The following is a 22,217-nucleotide window of genomic DNA, read 5'->3' on the forward strand; positions in this document are numbered from 1 at the left end:
CCGGAGCGCCGGTTGCGGGTACTGGTACCACCCCGGAGTACCGATGAGGGTTACGGGTGCTACCACGGTGTACCGTTTGGGGGTACCGGTACTACCCCGTAGTACCGATGAGGATTACGGTTACTATGACGGAGCACCGAGTGGGGGTACCGGTACTACCCCGGAGCGTCGGGAAGGGACACCAGGCTTAAGCAGGTGCACCAGGTAGGGATACCAGGCCTACCCTGGGGGCTCAGGAAAGGAGGCCGGGTCTAAAGGGCGCGCCCGTAGGGACAACAGGTGAACTCCGGCGCATCACAAAGGTTGCCGGTACAACCCCATAGTCCTGTTGGGGGAACAGGTTCTATCCCGGAACGTCGAGTAGGGACACCGGGCCTATAATTCAGAGGGTCAGGTAGTAAGGGCAAGTCTAACCCCGCGCGCCCGTAGGGACAGCAGTTGTACCCTGTAGTAGTGGGTGGGGGTACTGGTACCACCCCGGAGTACCGATGAGGGTTACGGGTACTACCCCGGAGTACCTGGTGGGAGTACTGGTACCACCCCGGAGTACCGTAGAGGGTTACGGGTACTACCACGGAGTACCGAGTGGGGGTACCGGTACTACCCCGGAGCGTCGGGAAGGGACGCCAGGCTTAAGCAGGTGCACCAGGTAGGGATACCAGGCCTACCCTGGGGGCTCAGGAAGGGAGGCCGGGTCTAAAGGGTGCGCCCGTAGGGACAAGAGGTGAACTCCGGCGCATCACAAAGGTTTCCGGTACAACCCCATAGTACTGTTGGGGGACCAGGTTCTATCCCGGAACGTCGGGGAGGGACACCGGGCCTAACGTGGTGGGTGACATAGAAAGGTCTGGTGTAACCCCGCGCGCCCGTAGGGACAGCAGTTGTATCCTGTAGTAGTGGGTGGGGGTACTGGTACCACCCCGGAGTACCGATGAGGGTTACGGGTACTACCACAGAGTACCGAGTGGGGGTACCGGTACTACCCCGGAGCGTCGGGAAGGGACGCCAGGCTTAAGCAGGTGCACCAGGTAGGGATACCAGGCCTACCCTGGGGGCTCAGGAAGGGAGGCCGGGTCTAACAGGGCGCGCCCGTAGGGACAAGAGGTGAACTCCGGCGCATCACAAAGGTTTCCGGTACAACCCCATAGTACTGTTGGGGGAACAGGTTCTATCCCGGAACGTCGGGGAGGGACACCGGGCCTAATGCAGAAGGTTAGGTAGTAAGGGCGAGTCTAACCCCGCGCGCCCGTAGGGACAGCAGTTGTACCCTGTAGTACTGGGTGGGGGTACTGGTACCACCCCGGAGTGCCGAGCGGTGGTACCGGTACTACCCCGGAGCGCTGGTTGCGGGTACTGGTACCACCCCGGAGTACCGATGAGGGTTACGGGTGCTACCCCGGAGTACCTGGTGGGAGTACTGGTACCACCCCGGAGTACCGATGAGGATTGCGGGTACTACCACGGAGTACCGAGTGGGGGTACCGGTACTACCCCGGAGCGTCGGGAAGGGACGCCAGGCTTAAGCAGGTGCACCAGGTAGGGATACCAGGCCTACCCTGGGGGCTCAGGAAGGGAGGCCGGGTCTAACAGGGCGTGCCCTTAGGGACAACAGGTGAACTCCGGCGCATCACAAAGGTTTCCGGTACAACCCCATAGTACTGTTGGGGGAACAGGTTCTATCCCGGAACGTCGGGGAGGGACACCGGGCCTAATGCAGAAGGTTAGGTAGTAAGGGCGAGTCTAACCCCGCGCGCCCGTAGGGACAGCAGTTGTACCCTGTAGTACTGGGTGGGGGTACTGGTACCACCCCGGAGTACCGATGAGGGTTACGGGTACTACCACGGAGTACCGAGTGGGGGTACCGGTACTACCCCGGAGCGTCGGGAAGGGACGCCAGGCTTAAGCAGGTGCACCAGGTAGGGATACCAGGCCTACCCTGGGGGCTCAGGAAGGGAGGCCGGGTCTAAAGGGCGCGCCCGTAGGGACAACAGGTGAACTCCGGCGCATCACAAAGGTTTCCGGTACAACCCCATAGTACTGTTGGGGGAACAGGTTCTATCCCGGAACGTCGGGGAGGGACACCGGGCCTATAATGCAGAGGGCCAGGTAGTAAGGGCGAGTCTAACCCCGCGCGCCCGTAGGGACAGCAGTTGTACCCTGTAGTAGTGGGTGGGGGTACTGGTACCACCCCGGAGTACCGATGAGGGTTACGGGTACTACCCCGGAGTACCTGGTGGGAGTACTGCTACCACCCCAGAGTACTGTATAGGGTTACGGGTACCACCCAGGAGCACCAGGTGGGGGTACCGGTACTACCCCGGAGCGTCGGGAAGGGACGCCAGGCTTAAGCAGGTGCACCAATAGGGATACCAGGCCTACCCTGGGGGCTCAGGAAGGGAGGCCGGGTCTAACAGGGCGCGCCCGTAGGGACAAGAGGTGAACTCCGGCGCATCACAAAGGTTGCCGGTACAACCCCATAGTCCTGTTGGGGGAACAGGTTCTATCCCGGAACGTCGGGGAGGGACACCGGGCCTATAATGCAGAGGGTCAGGTAGTAAGGGCAAGTCTAACCCCGCGCGCCCGTAGGGACAGCAGTTGTACCCTGTAGTAGTGGGTGGGGGTACTGGTACCACCCCGGAGTACCGATGAGGGTTACGGGTACTACCCCGGAGTACCTGGTGGGAGTACTGGTACCACCCCGGAGTACCGTAGAGGGTTACGGGTACTACCACGGAGTACCGAGTGGGGGTACCGGTACTACCCCGGAGCGTCGGGAAGGGACGCCAGGCTTAAGCAGGTGCACCAGGTAGGGATACCAGGCCTACCCTGGGGGCTCAGGAAGGGAGGCCGGGTCTAAAGGGTGCGCCCGTAGGGACAAGAGGTGAACTCCGGCGCATCACAAAGGTTTCCGGTACAACCCCATAGCACTGTTGGGGGACCAGGTTCTATCCCGGAACGTCGGGGAGGGACACCGGGCCTAACGTGGTGGGTGACATAGAAAGGTCTGGTGTAACCCCGCGCGCCCGTAGGGACAGCAGTTGTATCCTGTAGTAGTGGGTGGGGGTACTGGTACCACCCCGGAGTACCGATGAGGGTTACGGGTACTACCACAGAGTACCGAGTGGGGGTACCGGTACTACCCCGGAGCGTCGGGAAGGGACGCCAGGCTTAAGCAGGTGCACCAGGTAGGGATACCAGGCCTACCCTGGGGGCTCAGGAAGGGAGGCCGGGTCTAACAGGGCGCGCCCGTAGGGACAAGAGGTGAACTCCGGCGCATCACAAAGGTTTCCGGTACAACCCCATAGTACTGTTGGGGGAACAGGTTCTATCCCGGAACGTCGGGGAGGGACACCGGGCCTAATGCAGAAGGTTAGGTAGTAAGGGCGAGTCTAACCCCGCGCGCCCGTAGGGACAGCAGTTGTACCCTGTAGTACTGGGTGGGGGTACTGGTACCACCCCGGAGTGCCGAGCGGTGGTACCGGTACTACCCCGGAGCGCTGGTTGCGGGTACTGGTACCACCCCGGAGTACCGATGAGGGTTACGGGTGCTACCCCGGAGTACCTGGTGGGAGTACTGGTACCACCCCGGAGTACCGATGAGGATTGCGGGTACTACCACGGAGTACCGAGTGGGGGTACCGGTACTACCCCGGAGCGTCGGGAAGGGACGCCAGGCTTAAGCAGGTGCACCAGGTAGGGATACCAGGCCTACCCTGGGGGCTCAGGAAGGGAGGCCGGGTCTAACAGGGCGTGCCCTTAGGGACAACAGGTGAACTCCGGCGCATCAAAAAGGTTTCCGGTACAACCCCATAGTACTGTTGGGGGAACAGGTTCTATCCCGGAACGTCGGGGAGGGACACCGGGCCTAATGCAGAAGGTTAGGTAGTAAGGGCGAGTCTAACCCCGCGCGCCCGTAGGGACAGCAGTTGTACCCTGTAGTACTGGGTGGGGGTACTGGTACCACCCCGGAGTGCCGAGCGGTGGTACCGGTAGTACCCCGGAGCGCTGGTTGCGGGTACTGGTACCACCCCGGAGTACCGATGAGGGTTACGGGTGCTACCCCGGAGTACCTGGTGGGAGTACTGGTACCACCCCGGAGTACCGATGAGGATTGCGGGTACTACCACGGAGTACCGAGTGGGGGTACCGGTACTACCCCGGAGCGTCGGGAAGGGACGCCAGGCTTAAGCAGGTGCACCAGGTAGGGATACCAGGCCTACCCTGGGGGCTCAGGAAGGGAGGCCGGGTCTAACAGGGCGTGCCCTTAGGGACAACAGGTGAACTCCGGCGCATCACAAAGGTTTCCGGTACAACCCCATAGTCCTGTTGGGGGAACAGGTTCTATCCCGGAACGTCGGGGAGGGACACCGGGCCTAACGTGGTGGGTGAGTTAGAAAGGTCGGGTGCAACCCCGCGCGCCCGTAGGGACAGCAGTTGTACCCTGTAGTAGTGGGTGGGGGTACTGGTACCACCCCGGAGTACCGATGAGGGTTACGGGTACTACCCCGGAGTACCTGGTGGGAGTACTGGTACCACCCCAGAGTACCGTAGAGGGTTACGGGTACTACCACGGAGTACCGAGTGGTGGTACCGGTACTACCCCGGAGCGTCGGTTGCGGGTACTGGTACCACCCCGGAGTACCGATGAGGGTTACGGGCACTACCACGGTGTACCGTTTGGGGGTACAGGTACTACCCCGGAGTACCGATGAGGATTGCGGGTACTACCACGGAGTACCGAGTGGGGGTACCGGTACTACCCCGGAGTACCGATGAGGATTGCGGTTACTACGACGGAGTACCGAGTGGGGGTACCGGTACTACCCCGGAGCGTCGGGAAGGGACGCCAGGCTTAAGCAGGTGCACCAGGTAGGGATACCAGGCCTACCCTGGGGGCTCAGGAAAGGAGGCCGGGTCTAAAGGGCGCGCCCGTAGGGACAACAGGTGAACTCCGGCGCATCACAAAGGTTTCCGGTACAACCCCATAGTCCTGTTGGGGGAACAGGTTCTATCCCGGAACGTCGGGTAGGGACACCGGGCCTATAATGCAGAGGGTCAGGTAGTAAGGGCGAGTCTAACCCCGCGCGCCCGTAGGGACAGCAGTTGTACCCTGTAGTACTGGGTGGGGGTACTGGTACCACCCCGGAGTGCCGAGCGGTGGTACCGGTAGTACCCCGGAGTACCTGGTGGGAGTACTGCTACCACCCCAGAGTACCGTAGAGGGTTACGGGTACCACCCAGGAGCACCAGGTGGGGGTACCGGTACTACCCCGGAGCGTCGGGAAGGGACGCCAGGCTTAAGCAGGTGCACCAGGTAGGGATACCAGGCCTACCCTGGGGGCTCAGGAAGGGAGGCCGGGTCTAACAGGGCGCGCCCGTAGGGACAAGAGGTGAACTCCGGCGCATCACAAAGGTTTCCGGTAGAACCCCATAGTACTGTTGGGAGAACAGGTTCTATCCCGGAACGTCGGGGAGGGACACCGGGCCTAACGTGGTGGGTGAGATAGAAAGGTCGGGTGTAACCCCGCGCGCCCGTAGGGACAGCAGTTGTACCCTGTAGTAGTGGGTGGGGGTACTGGTACCACCCCGGAGTACCGATGAGGGTTACGGGTACTACCCCGGAGTACCTGGTGGGAGTACTGCTACCACCCCAGAGTACTGTAGAGGGTTACGGGTACCACCCAGGAGCACCAGGTGGGGGTACCGGTACTACCCCGGAGCGTCGGGAAGGGACGCCAGGCTTAAGCAGGTGCACCAATAGGGATACCAGGCCTACCCTGGGGGCTCAGGAAGGGAGGCCGGGTCTAACAGGGCGCGCCCGTAGGGACAAGAGGTGAACTCCGGCGCATCACAAAGGTTTCCGGTACAACCCCATAGTCCTGTTGGGGGAACAGGTTCTATCCCGGAACGTCGGGGAGGGACACCGGGCCTAACGTGGTGGGTGAGATAGAAAGGTCGGGTGTAACCCCGCGCGCCCGTAGGGACAGCAGTTGTACCCTGTAGTAGTGGGTGGGGGTACTGGTACCACCCCGGAGTACCGATGAGGGTTACGGGTACTACCCCGGAGTACCTGGTGGGAGTACTGGTACCACCCCAGAGTACCGTAGAGGGTTACGGGTACTACCCCGGAGTGCCGAGTGGTGGTACCGGTACTACCCCGGAGCGCCGGTTGCGGGTACTGGTACCACCCCGGGTTACCGATGAGGGTTACGGGTGCTACCACGGTGTACCGTTTGGGGGTACCGGTACTACCCCGTAGTACCGATGAGGATTACGGTTACTACGACGGAGCACCGAGTGGGGGTACCGGTACTACCCCGGAGCGTCGGGAAGGGACGCCAGGCTTAAGCAGGTGCACCAGGTAGGGATACCAGGCCTACCCTGGGGGCTCAGGAAGGGAGGCCTGGTCTAACAGGGTGCGCCCGTAGGGACAACAGGTGAACTCCGGCGCATCACAAAGGTTTCCGGTACAACCCCATAGTACTGCTGGGGGAACAGGTTCTATCCCGGAACGTTGGGGAGGGACACCGGGCCTAATGCAGAGGGTTAGGTAGTAAGGGCGAGTCTAACATCGCGCGCCCGTAGGGACAGAAGTTGTACCCTGTGTACTGGCTGGGGGTACTGGTACCACCCCGGAGTGCCGAGTGGTGGTACCGGTACTACCCCGGAGCGCCGGTTGCGGGTACTGGTACCACCCCGGAGTACCGATGAGGGTTACGGGTGCTACCACGGTGTACCGTTTGGGGGTACCGGTACTACCCCGTAGTACCGATGAGGATTACGGTTACTATGACGGAGCACCGAGTGGGGGTACCGGTACTACCCCGGAGCGTCGGGAAGGGACACCAGGCTTAAGCAGGTGCACCAGGTAGGGATACCAGGCCTACCCTGGGGGCTCAGGAAAGGAGGCCGGGTCTAAAGGGCGCGCCCGTAGGGACAACAGGTGAACTCCGGCGCATCACAAAGGTTGCCGGTACAACCCCATAGTCCTGTTGGGGGAACAGGTTCTATCCCGGAACGTCGAGTAGGGACACCGGGCCTATAATTCAGAGGGTCAGGTAGTAAGGGCAAGTCTAACCCCGCGCGCCCGTAGGGACAGCAGTTGTACCCTGTAGTAGTGGGTGGGGGTACTGGTACCACCCCGGAGTACCGATGAGGGTTACGGGTACTACCCCGGAGTACCTGGTGGGAGTACTGGTACCACCCCGGAGTACCGTAGAGGGTTACGGGTACTACCACGGAGTACCGAGTGGGGGTACCGGTACTACCCCGGAGCGTCGGGAAGGGACGCCAGGCTTAAGCAGGTGCACCAGGTAGGGATACCAGGCCTACCCTGGGGGCTCAGGAAGGGAGGCCGGGTCTAAAGGGTGCGCCCGTAGGGACAAGAGGTGAACTCCGGCGCATCACAAAGGTTTCCGGTACAACCCCATAGTACTGTTGGGGGACCAGGTTCTATCCCGGAACGTCGGGGAGGGACACCGGGCCTAACGTGGTGGGTGACATAGAAAGGTCTGGTGTAACCCCGCGCGCCCGTAGGGACAGCAGTTGTATCCTGTAGTAGTGGGTGGGGGTACTGGTACCACCCCGGAGTACCGATGAGGGTTACGGGTACTACCACAGAGTACCGAGTGGGGGTACCGGTACTACCCCGGAGCGTCGGGAAGGGACGCCAGGCTTAAGCAGGTGCACCAGGTAGGGATACCAGGCCTACCCTGGGGGCTCAGGAAGGGAGGCCGGGTCTAACAGGGCGCGCCCGTAGGGACAAGAGGTGAACTCCGGCGCATCACAAAGGTTTCCGGTACAACCCCATAGTACTGTTGGGGGAACAGGTTCTATCCCGGAACGTCGGGGAGGGACACCGGGCCTAATGCAGAAGGTTAGGTAGTAAGGGCGAGTCTAACCCCGCGCGCCCGTAGGGACAGCAGTTGTACCCTGTAGTACTGGGTGGGGGTACTGGTACCACCCCGGAGTGCCGAGCGGTGGTACCGGTACTACCCCGGAGCGCTGGTTGCGGGTACTGGTACCACCCCGGAGTACCGATGAGGGTTACGGGTGCTACCCCGGAGTACCTGGTGGGAGTACTGGTACCACCCCGGAGTACCGATGAGGATTGCGGGTACTACCACGGAGTACCGAGTGGGGGTACCGGTACTACCCCGGAGCGTCGGGAAGGGACGCCAGGCTTAAGCAGGTGCACCAGGTAGGGATACCAGGCCTACCCTGGGGGCTCAGGAAGGGAGGCCGGGTCTAACAGGGCGTGCCCTTAGGGACAACAGGTGAACTCCGGCGCATCACAAAGGTTTCCGGTACAACCCCATAGTACTGTTGGGGGAACAGGTTCTATCCCGGAACGTCGGGGAGGGACACCGGGCCTAATGCAGAAGGTTAGGTAGTAAGGGCGAGTCTAACCCCGCGCGCCCGTAGGGACAGCAGTTGTACCCTGTAGTACTGGGTGGGGGTACTGGTACCACCCCGGAGTACCGATGAGGGTTACGGGTACTACCACGGAGTACCGAGTGGGGGTACCGGTACTACCCCGGAGCGTCGGGAAGGGACGCCAGGCTTAAGCAGGTGCACCAGGTAGGGATACCAGGCCTACCCTGGGGGCTCAGGAAGGGAGGCCGGGTCTAAAGGGCGCGCCCGTAGGGACAACAGGTGAACTCCGGCGCATCACAAAGGTTTCCGGTACAACCCCATAGTACTGTTGGGGGAACAGGTTCTATCCCGGAACGTCGGGGAGGGACACCGGGCCTATAATGCAGAGGGCCAGGTAGTAAGGGCGAGTCTAACCCCGCGCGCCCGTAGGGACAGCAGTTGTACCCTGTAGTAGTGGGTGGGGGTACTGGTACCACCCCGGAGTACCGATGAGGGTTACGGGTACTACCCCGGAGTACCTGGTGGGAGTACTGCTACCACCCCAGAGTACTGTATAGGGTTACGGGTACCACCCAGGAGCACCAGGTGGGGGTACCGGTACTACCCCGGAGCGTCGGGAAGGGACGCCAGGCTTAAGCAGGTGCACCAATAGGGATACCAGGCCTACCCTGGGGGCTCAGGAAGGGAGGCCGGGTCTAACAGGGCGCGCCCGTAGGGACAAGAGGTGAACTCCGGCGCATCACAAAGGTTGCCGGTACAACCCCATAGTCCTGTTGGGGGAACAGGTTCTATCCCGGAACGTCGGGGAGGGACACCGGGCCTATAATGCAGAGGGTCAGGTAGTAAGGGCAAGTCTAACCCCGCGCGCCCGTAGGGACAGCAGTTGTACCCTGTAGTAGTGGGTGGGGGTACTGGTACCACCCCGGAGTACCGATGAGGGTTACGGGTACTACCCCGGAGTACCTGGTGGGAGTACTGGTACCACCCCGGAGTACCGTAGAGGGTTACGGGTACTACCACGGAGTACCGAGTGGGGGTACCGGTACTACCCCGGAGCGTCGGGAAGGGACGCCAGGCTTAAGCAGGTGCACCAGGTAGGGATACCAGGCCTACCCTGGGGGCTCAGGAAGGGAGGCCGGGTCTAAAGGGTGCGCCCGTAGGGACAAGAGGTGAACTCCGGCGCATCACAAAGGTTTCCGGTACAACCCCATAGCACTGTTGGGGGACCAGGTTCTATCCCGGAACGTCGGGGAGGGACACCGGGCCTAACGTGGTGGGTGACATAGAAAGGTCTGGTGTAACCCCGCGCGCCCGTAGGGACAGCAGTTGTATCCTGTAGTAGTGGGTGGGGGTACTGGTACCACCCCGGAGTACCGATGAGGGTTACGGGTACTACCACAGAGTACCGAGTGGGGGTACCGGTACTACCCCGGAGCGTCGGGAAGGGACGCCAGGCTTAAGCAGGTGCACCAGGTAGGGATACCAGGCCTACCCTGGGGGCTCAGGAAGGGAGGCCGGGTCTAACAGGGCGCGCCCGTAGGGACAAGAGGTGAACTCCGGCGCATCACAAAGGTTTCCGGTACAACCCCATAGTACTGTTGGGGGAACAGGTTCTATCCCGGAACGTCGGGGAGGGACACCGGGCCTAATGCAGAAGGTTAGGTAGTAAGGGCGAGTCTAACCCCGCGCGCCCGTAGGGACAGCAGTTGTACCCTGTAGTACTGGGTGGGGGTACTGGTACCACCCCGGAGTGCCGAGCGGTGGTACCGGTACTACCCCGGAGCGCTGGTTGCGGGTACTGGTACCACCCCGGAGTACCGATGAGGGTTACGGGTGCTACCCCGGAGTACCTGGTGGGAGTACTGGTACCACCCCGGAGTACCGATGAGGATTGCGGGTACTACCACGGAGTACCGAGTGGGGGTACCGGTACTACCCCGGAGCGTCGGGAAGGGACGCCAGGCTTAAGCAGGTGCACCAGGTAGGGATACCAGGCCTACCCTGGGGGCTCAGGAAGGGAGGCCGGGTCTAACAGGGCGTGCCCTTAGGGACAACAGGTGAACTCCGGCGCATCACAAAGGTTTCCGGTACAACCCCATAGTACTGTTGGGGGAACAGGTTCTATCCCGGAACGTCGGGGAGGGACACCGGGCCTAATGCAGAAGGTTAGGTAGTAAGGGCGAGTCTAACCCCGCGCGCCCGTAGGGACAGCAGTTGTACCCTGTAGTACTGGGTGGGGGTACTGGTACCACCCCGGAGTGCCGAGCGGTGGTACCGGTAGTACCCCGGAGCGCTGGTTGCGGGTACTGGTACCACCCCGGAGTACCGATGAGGGTTACGGGTGCTACCCCGGAGTACCTGGTGGGAGTACTGGTACCACCCCGGAGTACCGATGAGGATTGCGGGTACTACCACGGAGTACCGAGTGGGGGTACCGGTACTACCCCGGAGCGTCGGGAAGGGACGCCAGGCTTAAGCAGGTGCACCAGGTAGGGATACCAGGCCTACCCTGGGGGCTCAGGAAGGGAGGCCGGGTCTAACAGGGCGTGCCCTTAGGGACAACAGGTGAACTCCGGCGCATCACAAAGGTTTCCGGTACAACCCCATAGTCCTGTTGGGGGAACAGGTTCTATCCCGGAACGTCGGGGAGGGACACCGGGCCTAACGTGGTGGGTGAGTTAGAAAGGTCGGGTGCAACCCCGCGCGCCCGTAGGGACAGCAGTTGTACCCTGTAGTAGTGGGTGGGGGTACTGGTACCACCCCGGAGTACCGATGAGGGTTACGGGTACTACCCCGGAGTACCTGGTGGGAGTACTGGTACCACCCCAGAGTACCGTAGAGGGTTACGGGTACTACCACGGAGTACCGAGTGGTGGTACCGGTACTACCCCGGAGCGTCGGTTGCGGGTACTGGTACCACCCCGGAGTACCGATGAGGGTTACGGGCACTACCACGGTGTACCGTTTGGGGGTACAGGTACTACCCCGGAGTACCGATGAGGATTGCGGGTACTACCACGGAGTACCGAGTGGGGGTACCGGTACTACCCCGGAGTACCGATGAGGATTGCGGTTACTACGACGGAGTACCGAGTGGGGGTACCGGTACTACCCCGGAGCGTCGGGAAGGGACGCCAGGCTTAAGCAGGTGCACCAGGTAGGGATACCAGGCCTACCCTGGGGGCTCAGGAAAGGAGGCCGGGTCTAAAGGGCGCGCCCGTAGGGACAACAGGTGAACTCCGGCGCATCACAAAGGTTTCCGGTACAACCCCATAGTCCTGTTGGGGGAACAGGTTCTATCCCGGAACGTCGGGTAGGGACACCGGGCCTATAATGCAGAGGGTCAGGTAGTAAGGGCGAGTCTAACCCCGCGCGCCCGTAGGGACAGCAGTTGTACCCTGTAGTACTGGGTGGGGGTACTGGTACCACCCCGGAGTGCCGAGCGGTGGTACCGGTAGTACCCCGGAGTACCTGGTGGGAGTACTGCTACCACCCCAGAGTACCGTAGAGGGTTACGGGTACCACCCAGGAGCACCAGGTGGGGGTACCGGTACTACCCCGGAGCGTCGGGAAGGGACGCCAGGCTTAAGCAGGTGCACCAGGTAGGGATACCAGGCCTACCCTGGGGGCTCAGGAAGGGAGGCCGGGTCTAACAGGGCGCGCCCGTAGGGACAAGAGGTGAACTCCGGCGCATCACAAAGGTTTCCGGTAGAACCCCATAGTACTGTTGGGAGAACAGGTTCTATCCCGGAACGTCGGGGAGGGACACCGGGCCTAACGTGGTGGGTGAGATAGAAAGGTCGGGTGTAACCCCGCGCGCCCGTAGGGACAGCAGTTGTACCCTGTAGTAGTGGGTGGGGGTACTGGTACCACCCCGGAGTACCGATGAGGGTTACGGGTACTACCCCGGAGTACCTGGTGGGAGTACTGGTACCACCCCAGAGTACCGTAGAGGGTTACGGGTACTACCCCGGAGTGCCGAGTGGTGGTACCGGTACTACCCCGGAGCGCCGGTTGCGGGTACTGGTACCACCCCGGGTTACCGATGAGGGTTACGGGTGCTACCACGGTGTACCGTTTGGGGGTACCGGTACTACCCCGTAGTACCGATGAGGATTACGGTTACTACGACGGAGCACCGAGTGGGGGTACCGGTACTACCCCGGAGCGTCGGGAAGGGACGCCAGGCTTAAGCAGGTGCACCAGGTAGGGATACCAGGCCTACCCTGGGGGCTCAGGAAGGGAGGCCGGGTCTAACAGGGCACGCCCGTAGGGACAACAGGTGAACTCCGGCGCATCACAAAGGTTTCCGGTACAACCCCATAGTCCTGTTGGGGGAACAGGTTCTATCCCGGAACGTCGGGGAGGGACACCGGGCCTAACGTGGTGGGTGAGATAGAAAGGTCGGGTGTAACCCCGCGCGCCCGTAGGGACAGCAGTTGTACCCTGTAGTAGTGGGTGGGGGTACTGGTACCACCCCGGAGTACCGATGAGGGTTACGGGTACTACCACGGAGTACCGAGTGGGGGTACCGGTACTACCCCGGAGCGTCGGGAAGGGACGCCAGGCTTAAGCAGGTGCACCAGGTAGGGATACCAGGCCTACCCTGGGGGCTCAGGAAGGGAGGCCGGTTCTAAAGGGTGCGCCCGTAGGGACAACAGGTGAACTCCGGCGCATCACAAAGGTTTCCGGTACAACCCCATAGTACTGTTGGGGGAACAGGTTCTATCCCGGAACGTCGGGGAGGGACACCGGGCCTAATGCAGAGGGTTAGGTAGTAACGGCGAGTCTAACCCCGCCCGCCCGTAGGGACAGCAGTTGTACCCTGTAGTACTGGGTGGGGGTACTGTTAGCACCCTGGAGTTAAGAGTGGTGGTACCGGTACTACCCCGGAGCGCCGGTTGCGGGTACCGGTACCACCCCGGAGTACCGATGAGGGTTACGGGTGCTACCCCGGAGTACCTGGTGGGAGTACTGGTACCACCCCGGAGTACCGATGAGGATTGCGGGTACTACCACGGAGTACCGAGTGGGGGTACCGGTACTACCCCGGAGCGTCGGGAAGGGACTCCAGGCTTAAGCAGGTGCACCAGGTAGGGATACCAGGCCTACCCTGGGGGCTCAGGAAAGGAGGCCGGGTCTAAAGGGCGCGCCCGTAGGGACAACAGGTGAACTCCGGCGCATCACAAAGGTTTCCGGTACAACCCCATAGTCCTGTTGGGGGAACAGGTTCTATCCCGGAACGTCGGGTAGGGACACCGGGCCTATAATGCAGAGGGTCAGGTAGTAAGGGCGAGTCTAACCCCGCGCGCCCGTAGGGACAGCAGTTGTACCCTGTAGTACTGGGTGGGGGTACTGGTACCACGCCGGAGTGCCGAGTGGTGGTACCGGTACTACCCCGGAGTACCTGGTGGGAGTACTGGTACCACCCCGGAGTACCGTAGAGGGTTACGGGTACCACCCAGGAGCACCAGGTGGGGGTACCGGTACTACCCCGGAGCGTCGGGAAGGGACGCCAGGCTTAAGCAGGTGCACCAGGTAGGGATACCAGGCCTACCCTGGGGGCTCAGGAAGGGAGGCCGGGTCTAACAGGGCGCGCCCGTAGGGACAAGAGGTGAACTCCGGCGCATCACAAAGGTTTCCGGTACAACCCCATAGCACTGTTGGGGGAACAGGTTCTATCCCGGAACGTCGGGGAGGGACAACGGGCCTAACGTGGTGGGTGAGATAGAAAGGTCGGGTGTAACCCGGCGCGCCCGTACAGACAGCAGTTGTACCCTGTAGTAGTGGGTGGGGGTACTGGTACCACCCCAGAGTACCGATGAGGGTTACGGGTACTACCATGGAGTACCGAGTGGGGGTACCGGTACTACCCCGGAGCGTCGGGAAGGGACGCCAGGCTTAAGCAGGTGCACCAGGTAGGGATACCAGGCCTACCCTGGGGGCTCAGGAAGGGAGGCCGGGTCTAACAGGGCGCAACCGTAAGACAACAGGTGAACTCCGGCGCATCACAAAGGTTTCCGGTACAACCCCATAGTACTGTTGGGGGAACAGGTTCTATCCCGGAACGTAGGGGAGGGACACCAGGCCTAATGCAGAGGGTCAGGTAGTAAGGGCGAGTCTAAACCCGCGCGCCCGTAGGGACAGCAGTTGTACCCCGTAGTAGTACTGGATGGGGGTACTGGTACCTCCCCGGAGTGCCGAGTGGTGGTACCGGTACTACCCCGGAGCGCCGGTTGCGGGTACCGGTACCACCCCGGAGTACCGATGAGGGTTACGGGTGCTACCCCGGAGTACCTGGTGGGAGTACTGGTACCACCCCGGAGTACCGATGAGGATTGCGGGTACTACCACGGAGTACCGAGTGGGGGTACCGGTACTACCCCGGAGCGTCGGGAAGGGACTCCAGGCTTAAGCAGGTGCACCAGGTAGGGATACCAGGCCTACCCTGGGGGCTCAGGAAAGGAGGCCGGGTCTAAAGGGCGCGCCCGTAGGGACAACAGGTGAACTCCGGCGCATCACAAAGGTTGCCGGTACAACCCCATACTCCTGTTGGGGGAACAGGTTCTATCCCGGAACGTCGGGTAGGGACACCGGGCCTATAATGCAGAGGGTCAGGTAGTAAGGGCGAGTCTAACCCCGCGCGCCCGTAGGGACAGCAGTTGTACCCTGTAGTACTGGGTGGGGGTACTGGTACCACGCCGGAGTGCCGAGTGGTGGTACCGGTACTACCCCGGAGTACCTGGTGGGAGTACTGCTACCACCCCAGAGTACCGTAGAGGGTTACGGGTACCACCCAGGAGCACCAGGTGGGGGTACCGGTACTACCCCGGAGCGTCGGGAAGGGACGCCAGGCTTAAGCAGGTGCACCAATAGGGATACCAGGCCTACCCTGGGGGCTCAGGAAGGGAGGCCGGGTCTAACAGGGCGCGCCCGTAGGGACAACAGGTGAACTCCGGCGCATCACAAAGGTTTCCGGTACAACCCCATAGTCCTGTTGGGAGAACAGGTTCTATCCCGGAACGTCGGGGAGGGACACCGGGCCTAACGTGGTGGGTGAGATAGAAAGGTCGGGTGTAACCCCGCGCGCCCGTAGGGACAGCAGTTGTACCCTGTAGTAGTGGGTGGGGGTACTGGTACCACCCCGGAGTACCGATGAGGGTTACGGGTACTACCACGGAGTACCGAGTGGGGGTACCGGTACTACCCCGGAGCGTCGGGAAGGGACGCCAGGCTTAAGCAGGTGCACCAGGTAGGGATACCAGGCCTACCCTGGGGGCTCAGGAAGGGAGGCCGGGTCTAAAGGGTGCGCCCGTAGGGACAACAGGTGAACTCCGGCGCATCACAAAGGTTTCCGGTACAACCCCATAGTACTGTTGGGGGAACAGGTTCTATCCCGGAACGTCGGGGAGGGACACCGGGCCTAATGCAGAGGGTTAGGTAGTAAGGGCGAGTCTAACCCCGCCCGCCCGTAGGGACAGCAGTTGTACCCTGTAGTACTGGGTGGGGGTACTGGTAGCACCCTGGAGTTAAGAGTGGTGGTACCGGTACTACCCCGGAGCGCCGGTTGCGGGTACCGGTACCACCCCGGAGTACCGATGAGGGTTACGGGTGCTACCCCGGAGTACCTGGTGGGAGTACTGGTACCACCCCGGAGTACCGATGAGGATTGCGGGTACTACCACGGAGTACCGAGTGGGGGTACCGGTACTACCCCGGAGCGTCGGGAAGGGACTCCAGGCTTAAGCAGGTGCACCAGGTAGGGATACCAGGCCTACCCTGGGGGCTCAGGAAAGGAGGCCGGGTCTAAAGGGCGCGCCCGTAGGGACAACAGGTGAACTCCGGCGCATCACAAAGGTTTCCGGTACAACCCCATAGTCCTGTTGGGGGAACAGGTTCTATCCCGGAACGTCGGGTAGGGACACCGGGCCTATAATGCAGAGGGCCAGGTAGTAAGGGCGAGTCTAACCCCGCGCGCCCGTAGGGACAGCAGTTGTACCCTGTAGTAGTGGGTGGGGGTACTGGTACCACCCCGGAGTACCGATGAGGGTTACGGGTACTACCCCGGAGTACCTGGTGGGAGTACTGCTACCACCCCAGAGTACTGTAGAGGGTTACGGGTACCACCCAGGAGCACCAGGTGGGGGTACCGGTACTACCCCGGAGCGTCGGGAAGGGACGCCAGGCTTAAGCAGGTGCACCAATAGGGATACCAGGCCTACCCTGGGGGCTCAGGAAGGGAGGCCGGGTCTAACAGGGCGCGCCCGTAGGGACAAGAGGTGAACTCCGGCGCATCACAAAGGTTTCCGGTACAACCCCATAGTCCTGTTGGGGGAACAGGTTCTATCCCGGAACGTCGGGGAGGGACACCGGGCCTAACGTGGTGGGTGAGATAGAAAGGTCGGGTGTAACCCCGCGCGCCCGTAGGGACAGCAGTTGTACCCTGTAGTAGTGGGTGGGGGTACTGGTACCACCCCGGAGTACCGATGAGGGTTACGGGTACTACCCCGGAGTACCTGGTGGGAGTACTGGTACCACCCCAGAGTACCGTAGAGGGTTACGGGTACTACCCCGGAGTGCCGAGTGGTGGTACCGGTACTACCCCGGAGCGCCGGTTGCGGGTACTGGTACCACCCCGGGTTACCGATGAGGGTTACGGGTGCTACCACGGTGTACCGTTTGGGGGTACCGGTACTACCCCGTAGTACCGATGAGGATTACGGTTACTACGACGGAGCACCGAGTGGGGGTACCGGTACTACCCCGGAGCGTCGGGAAGGGACGCCAGGCTTAAGCAGGTGCACCAGGTAGGGATACCAGGCCTACCCTGGGGGCTCAGGAAGGGAGGCCTGGTCTAACAGGGCGCTCCCATAGGGACAACAGGTGAACTCCGGCGCATCACAAAGGTTTCCGGTACAACCCCATAGTACTGCTGGGGGAACAGGTTCTATCCCGGAACGTTGGGGAGGGACACCGGGCCTAATGCAGAGGGTTAGGTAGTAAGGGCGAGTCTAACATCGCGCGCCCGTAGGGACAGAAGTTGTACCCTGTGTACTGGCTGGGGGTACTGGTACCACCCCGGAGTGCCGAGTGGTGGTACCGGTACTACCCCGGAGCGCCGGTTGCGGGTACTGGTACCACCCCGGAGTACCGATGAGGGTTACGGGTGCTACCACGGTGTACCGTTTGGGGGTACCGGTACTACCCCGTAGTACCTATGAGGATTACGGTTACTATGACGGAGCACCGAGTGGGGGTACCGGTACTACCCCGGAGCGTCGGGAAGGGACACCAGGCTTAAGCAGGTGCACCAGGTAGGGATACCAGGCCTACCCTGGGGGCTCAGGAAAGGAGGCCGGGTCTAAAGGGCGCGCCCGTAGGGACAACAGGTGAACTCCGGCGCATCACAAAGGTTGCCGGTACAACCCCATAGTCCTGTTGGGGGAACAGGTTCTATCCCGGAACGTCGAGTAGGGACACCGGGCCTATAATTCAGAGGGTCAGGTAGTAAGGGCAAGTCTAACCCCGCGCGCCCGTAGGGACAGCAGTTGTACCCTGTAGTAGTGGGTGGGGGTACTGGTACCACCCCGGAGTACCGATGAGGGTTACGGGTACTACCCCGGAGTACCTGGTGGGAGTACTGCTACCACCCCAGAGTACTGTATAGGGTTACGGGTACCACCCAGGAGCACCAGGTGGGGGTACCGGTACTACCCCGGAGCGTCGGGAAGGGACGCCAGGCTTAAGCAGGTGCACCAATAGGGATACCAGGCCTACCCTGGGGGCTCAGGAAGGGAGGCCGGGTCTAACAGGGCGCGCCCGTAGGGACAAGAGGTGAACTCCGGCGCATCACAAAGGTTGCCGGTACAACCCCATAGTCCTGTTGGGGGAACAGGTTCTATCCCGGAACGTCGGGGAGGGACACCGGGCCTATAATGCAGAGGGTCAGGTAGTAAGGGCAAGTCTAACCCCGCGCGCCCGTAGGGACAGCAGTTGTACCCTGTAGTAGTGGGTGGGGGTACTGGTACCACCCCGGAGTACCGATGAGGGTTACGGGTACTACCCCGGAGTACCTGGTGGGAGTACTGGTACCACCCCGGAGTACCGTAGAGGGTTACGGGTACTACCACGGAGTACCGAGTGGGGGTACCGGTACTACCCCGGAGCGTCGGGAAGGGACGCCAGGCTTAAGCAGGTGCACCAGGTAGGGATACCAGGCCTACCCTGGGGGCTCAGGAAGGGAGGCCGGGTCTAAAGGGTGCGCCCGTAGGGACAAGAGGTGAACTCCGGCGCATCACAAAGGTTTCCGGTACAACCCCATAGCACTGTTGGGGGACCAGGTTCTATCCCGGAACGTCGGGGAGGGACACCGGGCCTAACGTGGTGGGTGACATAGAAAGGTCTGGTGTAACCCCGCGCGCCCGTAGGGACAGCAGTTGTATCCTGTAGTAGTGGGTGGGGGTACTGGTACCACCCCGGAGTACCGATGAGGGTTACGGGTACTACCACAGAGTACCGAGTGGGGGTACCGGTACTACCCCGGAGCGTCGGGAAGGGACGCCAGGCTTAAGCAGGTGCACCAGGTAGGGATACCAGGCCTACCCTGGGGGCTCAGGAAGGGAGGCCGGGTCTAACAGGGCGCGCCCGTAGGGACAAGAGGTGAACTCCGGCGCATCACAAAGGTTTCCGGTACAACCCCATAGTACTGTTGGGGGAACAGGTTCTATCCCGGAACGTCGGGGAGGGACACCGGGCCTAATGCAGAAGGTTAGGTAGTAAGGGCGAGTCTAACCCCGCGCGCCCGTAGGGACAGCAGTTGTACCCTGTAGTACTGGGTGGGGGTACTGGTACCACCCCGGAGTGCCGAGCGGTGGTACCGGTACTACCCCGGAGCGCTGGTTGCGGGTACTGGTACCACCCCGGAGTACCGATGAGGGTTACGGGTGCTACCCCGGAGTACCTGGTGGGAGTACTGGTACCACCCCGGAGTACCGATGAGGATTGCGGGTACTACCACGGAGTACCGAGTGGGGGTACCGGTACTACCCCGGAGCGTCGGGAAGGGACGCCAGGCTTAAGCAGGTGCACCAGGTAGGGATACCAGGCCTACCCTGGGGGCTCAGGAAGGGAGGCCGGGTCTAACAGGGCGTGCCCTTAGGGACAACAGGTGAACTCCGGCGCATCACAAAGGTTTCCGGTACAACCCCATAGTACTGTTGGGGGAACAGGTTCTATCCCGGAACGTCGGGGAGGGACACCGGGCCTAATGCAGAAGGTTAGGTAGTAAGGGCGAGTCTAACCCCGCGCGCCCGTAGGGACAGCAGTTGTACCCTGTAGTACTGGGTGGGGGTACTGGTACCACCCCGGAGTGCCGAGCGGTGGTACCGGTAGTACCCCGGAGCGCTGGTTGCGGGTACCGGTACCACCCCGGAGTACCGATGAGGGTTACGGGTGCTACCCCGGAGTACCTGGTGGGAGTACTGGTACCACCCCGGAGTACCGATGAGGATTGCGGGTACTACCACGGAGTACCGAGTGGGGGTACCGGTACTACCCCGGAGCGTCGGGAAGGGACGCCAGGCTTAAGCAGGTGCACCAGGTAGGGATACCAGGCCTACCCTGGGGGCTCAGGAAAGGAGGCCGGGTCTAAAGGGCGCGCCCGTAGGGACAACAGGTGAACTCCGGCGCATCACAAAGGTTTCCGGTACAACCCCATAGTACTGTTGGGGGACCAGGTTCTATCCCGGAACGTCGGGGAGGGACACCGGGCCTAACGTGGTGGGTGACATAGAAAGGTCTGGTGTAACCCCGCGCGCCCGTAGGGACAGCAGTTGTACCCTGTAGTAGTGGGTGGGGGTACTGGTACCACCCCGGAGTACCGATGAGGGTTACGGGTACTACCCCGGAGTACCTGGTGGGAGTACTGGTACCACCCCAGAGTACCGTAGAGGGTTACGGGTACTACCCCGGAGTGCCGAGTGGTGGTACCGGTACTACCCCGGAGCGCCGGTTGCGGGTACTGGTACCACCCCGGGTTACCGATGAGGGTTACGGGTGCTACCACGGTGTACCGTTTGGGGGTACCGGTACTACCCCGTAGTACCGATGAGGATTACGGTTACTACGACGGAGCACCGAGTGGGGGTACCGGTACTACCCCGGAGCGTCGGGAAGGGACGCCAGGCTTAAGCAGGTGCACCAGGTAGGGATACCAGGCCTACCCTGGGGGCTCAGGAAGGGAGGCCGGGTCTAACAGGGCACGCCCGTAGGGACAACAGGTGAACTCCGGCGCATCACAAAGGTTTCCGGTACAACCCCATAGTCCTGTTGGGGGAACAGGTTCTATCCCGGAACGTCGGGGAGGGACACCAGGCCTAACGTGGTGGGTGAGATAGAAAGGTCGGGTGTAACCCCGCGCGCCCGTAGGGACAGCAGTTGTACCCTGTAGTAGTGGGTGGGGGTACTGGTACCACCCCGGAGTACCGATGAGGGTTACGGGTACTACCACGGAGTACCGAGTGGGGGTACCGGTACTACCCCGGAGCGTCGGGAAGGGACGCCAGGCTTAAGCAGGTGCACCAGGTAGGGATACCAGGCCTACCCTGGGGGCTCAGGAAGGGAGGCCGGGTCTAAAGGGTGCGCCCGTAGGGACAACAGGTGAACTCCGGCGCATCACAAAGGTTTCCGGTACAACCCCATAGTACTGTTGGGGGAACAGGTTCTATCCCGGAACGTCGGGGAGGGACACCGGGCCTAATGCAGAGGGTTAGGTAGTAAGGGCGAGTCTAACCCCGCCCGCCCGTAGGGACAGCAGTTGTACCCTGTAGTACTGGGTGGGGGTACTGGTAGCACCCTGGAGTTAAGAGTGGTGGTACCGGTACTACCCCGGAGCGCCGGTTGCGGGTACCGGTACCACCCCGGAGTACCGATGAGGGTTACGGGTGCTACCCCGGACTACCTGGTGGGAGTACTGGTACCACCCCGGAGTACCGATGAGGATTGCGGGTACTACCACGGAGTACCGAGTGGGGGTACCGGTACTACCCCGGAGCGTCGGGAAGGGACTCCAGGCTTAAGCAGGTGCACCAGGTAGGGATACCAGGCCTACCCTGGGGGCTCAGGAAAGGAGGCCGGGTCTAAAGGGCGCGCCCGTAGGGACAACAGGTGAACTCCGGCGCATCACAAAGGTTTCCGGTACAACCCCATAGTACTGTTGGGGGAACAGGTTCTATCCCGGAACGTCGGGTAGGGACACCGGGCCTATAATGCAGAGGGCCAGGTAGTAAGGGCAAGTCTAACCCCGCGCGCCCGTAGGGACAGCAGTTGTACCCTGTAGTAGTGGGTGGGGGTACTGGTACCACCCCGGAGTACCGATGAGGGTTACGGGTACTACCCCGGAGTACCTGGTGGGAGTACTGCTACCACCCCAGAGTACCGTAGAGGGTTACGGGTACCACCCAGGAGCACCAGGTGGGGGTACCGGTACTACCCCGGAGCGTCGGGAAGGGACGCCAGGCTTAAGCAGGTGCACCAATAGGGATACCAGGCCTACCCTGGGGGCTCAGGAAGGGAGGCCGGGTCTAACAGGGCGCGCCCGTAGGGACAAGAGGTGAACTCCGGCGCATCACAAAGGTTTCCGGTAGAACCCCATAGTACTGTTGGGAGAACAGGTTCTATCCCGGAACGTCGGGGAGGGACACCGGGCCTAACGTGGTGGGTGAGATAGAAAGGTCGGGTGTAACCCCGCGCACCCGTAGGGACAGCAGTTGTACCCTGTAGTAGTGGGTGGGGGTACTGGTACCACCCCGGAGTACCGATGAGGGTTACGGGTACTACCCCGG

Source organism: Haliaeetus albicilla, chromosome 12 (assembly GCF_947461875.1).
Source record: "Haliaeetus albicilla chromosome 12, bHalAlb1.1, whole genome shotgun sequence".
NCBI classification, from domain to species: domain Eukaryota; kingdom Metazoa; phylum Chordata; class Aves; order Accipitriformes; family Accipitridae; genus Haliaeetus; species Haliaeetus albicilla.